Genomic DNA, 6,000 nt, shown 5'->3' on the forward strand with positions numbered 1-6,000 from the left:
TTAGTAAGAAAGACTCACGAACCCTTGTATACAAGGAAATATTGGTAGATCTTCAACCAATTTTTACAAGACGATGAATGTGGGTGTTTGCGTCTTCTATTCAATAAATTATTGAGAGTAAAACGGTCAATCTTCCTTCCTAACAGTGGATTGAAGCGGTTAGTATTTTTTCCACGAACACAGACCTTTGAGCGGGTAGTCTTCAAGTTCCAAAAAACCTAAGCTCAATACCTTGGTCTTAACCAAGCCAACCAAAAACTTGTGAGATTTTAATCGGGTTGATCTCGAATCGATGAAGCTTTTAATACCGGGCTAAGCTTCAACCTATATTGGTTTTAACTGGGCGGGCCAAGAACCTATGAAGATTTTAACACTGGCTAATCTTCAACTAAACATAAGACTAATCATACAATCCCCAAAATATATACCTTTTATACGATGAGCTTATAACCCAAATGAATCCCAAAATAGATAGTATTCAACCAAGGGGTATACAAAAGATTTCCTTGTTAAATTTAATAATTCTGTCCTTTCCAGAATTATAGATATATTCTCACTAACAAAGGAACTTTTCTCACAAAATTATTTGGTTAAAACATTTAGTGAGAGAAACACGAGTGAGAGATGAAAGTGTTAAAACACGATTCTAGATGGTTTAGAATGAGAAAATGAGCCTCTATTTATAGGTTTGAGGTTTTCTCAAAAAGAATTTGCAATCAATGCATATTATCGTTATATAATCTATTAGAGCGTGTTGATAATCGATTAGATGGTTGATAAATGCCAAAATATTGTTATTATGAGTATATATTTATGGCACTTATCGATTCTATTCATTCCGTTTTTATAATAAAATCTCAATTTCTGTGTAAAAATGTGCAAACTTGTGTTTATTATTCATTTATGTACCGATTAATAGTTTTCCATTCATTTTGTAGGTATTCATGCATATTTGGAGCATTGAGTAATAAAGACCAAAGGCTAAGCTTCAAGAATGCAAATTTTACAAATTCATCAAAGAATAAGGCTCAAAATAAGGATGATAAAAATCATCAATTTAGTTTCTATTTAGTCATTTTTAGATAGAGCATCGAATAAGTTTTCCAATGCTTCAAATCGGGCGCAAATCGGAGTTACGGTTCTCAAGTTATGATGAAAATGAAATCTGATTTTTTTTCATGACAGCAGAGTGCGCTAAGCGAGATTGCGATTTCCAGACTTGTTAAAAAGGGCAAAAATCACATTTTTAGATCATGGGTTGGGTATTTTTGAATCCCAACACCATCAACATCAATTTTTGGTTAGATTAGCTTAGAAAACAACTATGGAACTTGCATTTGGATGATTGAAGGTGGATTGATCGTCAATCGGAGCTGACAAACCGGGAGATCTTCGGTTCATTTCTCTTCTTCTTTGTGTATTCTCTTATAGTTGTTTTTTGTGTATGTATTTTGTGTATGTATTTACTTTGAACTCATGTATATTTATCGCCCATGGCGTTATATAAAACTTGCTTTACAAATATGTGTTGATTGTTGTCTTAGATTTTTGCTCTGTGCTTAGGATTTGTGTTGCTTTATTGATAAACTTCTTGAATCCTTATCTATGATGATTATCTATTAGTTTTTGAACTCTATAGATAGATTTAGAGATAACAATCACTGTGGGTATCAAAGCTTAATACCTTCGTGTTTGAGCGGCACGCGAGAGATTGATGACTCGAGAATACAGATGTTCTCGCAACTTTGCATTAGAGATAACCTTGGTTTTGAGTTGATCCCGTAGGTGCTCCAGAGATGGACACTGATGTGAGAGATACATAATGACATTTGTTGGTTCTCTAGTTGGTGAGTTGGCTTAATTTTTGTAAAACAAATAATAGTGTCAGTAATGTAATATATAAAAAGAACAGGTACATCAAGAGTCCCAGTGGAATGCCAAGAACATGTTATGTTGAAGTAATTCAACATCTGGAATAACATGTCACATGGGATGTTACTACATCATACCTAAGCTGAAGTGAAGAGTTTTAATTAAATCTATGTGATTTAATTACTACCGTGCATTCTAGAATATTCAGGGATACAATGCAATCAATCAATCAAGATGTGATTTGCGAAACAGGTTTGAAGAATCAATCAGAAGAATCATGGAAGAATATTCAAAGAATATGAATATTATATAGTTTCTAAATATGGAGATATTTTAGGAAGCTTAAGATTGAAGACCTTGCTTGTAGCAAAAGTTACTACATATGTGTAACAGAAAAGAAGCTACGATTAGAAGCCCAAGTCCAGTTGGGAATAGGTTATAAATAGAAGCATTGTAACCTAGGTTTAGTAAGCCAGCCAAGTATTGAAAAGATGTAATCGTTAGGGCTAGGTTAGGTGAACCTCCCGGGTTGTAGGAAGGTCACTGTGTAGGTCTCGAAGCTTTTAAGCTAGAGACATGTTGTTCACCTTGAAGTCTGTAGGCAAAAGGTGTATTGTTATTGGAGGAAGCTTTTAAGCAACTCTAAGTTATTGTTCTTAGTCAAGGGGGCTTGGCTAGGTATTATCATGGAAGTATGTCTTCTGAAAGGTTAATTAGTACAGGTGAAAGATTAGGAAATTGAGGTGGGTTCCTCGTGCCTTAGATGGATCTTCTAAGGTAGAGATTGCATTGGGTAGGGATTAAGTGAGAAGTTTTAGATGGTGAGTTTAGCTTCGAATTAATACTGCTAATAGTGGATCTTATTCATAGCTTGGTATGCCCCCAGATGTAGGAGAGGTTGCTCCGAACTGGGTAAACAATTACTTGTCTTCTTTATGTTTCAGTACTCATAATTGTGTGTCTGTATTTTGTTGTAGTCTTCCTTGACAGACTGGATGTCTTGACATCTTTCTCGACATTTGGATCTGTCACACCAGAATTTCAACATAAACGAGTATCGTAGGTTGAGTATAACTGGTTGACAAGTTTAAGTTTGTGAGAAGTAGATCATATGCAATGCTTGATAAGTCTTCTCTTTTCGAAGAATGAATTCTTTTGTGTTGATATTTACTTTCCATTTTTATACTTTTTACCCATTCAACCAGAGTTCGAAGCCATAGAAACGGTTGAATGGCATTCTCACCATCTCTATGGACACGATAAATACCGGAAGAATATTTCCAAATCTTTTGTTACTTGCCGCTATGCCTGCTTCAACAATGGTGTAAATATATATTTGTAAGTTCTCTAAATAGAAGGTTAAGATATCTACTCGTTGCACAAAATCAATGCGCGTTCAAACTATCTTGGGCCTTAAGTTTATGCATTTCTAATCGATTGGGCATATACTCTAACCGATTAGAAAAATCACATTTTTGCCCATGCCTATTTTGACTGCTTCAAATCCATCTGATACAACTTTGAGATGTTTTTCATAGTATTTTCTTTTGGTAAATTATTTTGAAAAATTGTGTGTATGTGTTTTATCATTGTGCTTTTACAAAAAAGGCCATTTGCTTTACATATGTTCACTCATTTACTAAATTAAGAGATTACTCATTTTCTACAAGCCTTTGTAAGATACTACTCTTTATGTTGACACTACATCAGATCTCTTTATACAAGGCTTTAGATTATTTCCATTTAATTTTTCCTCATTGGATAATCAATTTAATCAAACCATAATACTTTAGGTTTGTATCTTTAACCGCTTAATCGTTCATGCTTGGCTTATCATAGTTGTCATCGTAGTGATTGTCATCATCAAAAAAAGATGTTTTTGTTCAGAGTGTATTACCTGCAAAACAAGGTTCCACATATATTAGAAGGAGTCCTATACATAAGATAACCCTTATTGAAATACCATAAATTTTTTATAAAAAAAACCACATGTGCCCTTGTTGAGGTACGTGAAAGGATATTCGGGAAACACCCCGAGGCCAGGGCTTTAGCCAAGAAAGTTCTCAAAGCATAATATTATTGGTCATTTATGGTCCAAGACATCAAAGACTGTGTAAATAGGTGTGAACGATGTCAAAAGCATAGGGATGTCCATATAAGTTAAACTTGTTAACATCACCTTAGCCTTTCTTACAATGGAGCGTGGACATTCTCGACCTTTTCCCTTTAGCCCCTAGGTATCTAGAATTGCTGATCATGGGGTTGATGATTTTACGAAGAGGGTAGAAGTGGAATCCTTAGCGAAAATCATTGTAACCAATATATAAAAAATATTCAAGAGAAGTATTTTGGCAAGTTACGTTGTCACGTAATCTTTCGTCCCTGATAATGGAACATGATTCAAGTGCAATCATATGAAAACACAATTCAAATATTTGAGGATCAAGTATCGTTTCACTTCAATGGAACACCCATATGAGGGGATTGTAGAATACACTCAAGGGTGCCAAAGGAAATTGAGCAGAAAAACTTTGACATGTTCTTTGGACGTATCGAACCACTCCTTAATCACAGTATTTTCATTATTGTACTTTGATTCAATCAAGAGTATTATCTGGCTTCTAAGAATACTTTTTTCCCTTTTGTAATACTTCTCTATTTTTTACTGAATGAAAAAGTTTATTATTGTTGTTGTTGTTTCTTTCAAATAATGGTTTGCTACCTTACTAATGACACTATGAAAAGCAAAAAGAAGTCATGAACAAAAAGAGTTGATCAACATAGAAGTCCTCACTGCATATTGACATTTTATGAAGAAAAAGGACAACCAACTGAATTATACTCAATCTCTAGATACCTTAACTAGTAAGGTTTGAACCAAAAAATCCACGGTTTACTTTTCCTTCTTATGAGAGTATTCATACAATTATTATTTTCTAGAATTTTCTTTATTTCTACATAATCTATTGGTCTGATAAATTACACACTGAGAATTTGTTTGTGAAAAAACTGAGCCTTTTAAGCCAACCCATATAAAATTTTATATCCTTTGTTTAACCACTTTGAGCCTGAGCCCTTCTTTCGGTGACATAGCCTATTATACAGCCATTGTATTAAAAAATTAAATATTTCCACCCTCCTTGGAATTAGGTAGAAAATTTAGTTTCCTTATCTTATGCAAAACTATAAGTTTGGAGTTGCTCTTGGAAGTTGGCAACATTTAAGTTTGGGGTTGGGGTACTAGAAAAAAAATGGTCAAAATAAAGAAGAAAAAAAAGAGAAATAAAGAAAATAAGAAGTTAAAATGAGTTCTTCAAAAAAAATTGTAAAAAAAAAAAAAGAAATACAAATAGGACCAACATAATGCATTCTCTAGTACCGATTGACCAGATAAAAGATTAATATGAAAGGAACATGGTAACGTAAGGAAAATTAGGTACTTAACTCCAAAGGTGTTAGTCTACCATTTCAAAATATCATACCTAGCTAAAATTCTTTTGATTAGGTCTTAGAAAATGAACTTAATTGTACTACATTGGATCATATAATTGTTTGATGTTATTTGAACGTTTTAAATGTATAATTTTCATTCAATTGAATTTATTCATAATGCTCTTTGTATGATGACGAGCGCGTAAAGTGAATTTAGATGAGTAGAGATTATTGACTGAAAGTCTACCGATCAGATATAGAGTAATTGTTCAACTTAATAATTAACTAGGAATAGGTAGTTATAAGTTGTGGCTAGAGAATTAATGCACGTAGATCGCCTAGTTTTGCTTTGAATTCGCCTAAGGAATTAGGGAATTGTTATCTAAATTAGTGAGTTGTACACCAAAGAATTGGGTACAATGACATTGTTAATTCGTTGTAATATTATAAAGTCAATTCGATTCAAGTAATGCACAATTATCAACAGAGAAAATTAAGGGATTCAAATAAGATAAAATCGCCTTCTTATTTTCGTATCTTTTGTTGGTTTATTCGCGTAATTAATTTGCGCACAACCAATATGAACCCCCATCCCCAGTATTTACTTTAAATTGCATGATTACAACCTTGTTTAAATTTGCAATCCCTATGAAGACAAATTTATTTTTATTACTTCGACCGTATTAGTACACTTGC

This window comes from Vicia villosa, linkage group LG6 (genome assembly GCF_029867415.1).
Source record: "Vicia villosa cultivar HV-30 ecotype Madison, WI linkage group LG6, Vvil1.0, whole genome shotgun sequence".
In the NCBI taxonomy this organism is placed as follows: Eukaryota; Viridiplantae; Streptophyta; class Magnoliopsida; order Fabales; family Fabaceae; genus Vicia; species Vicia villosa.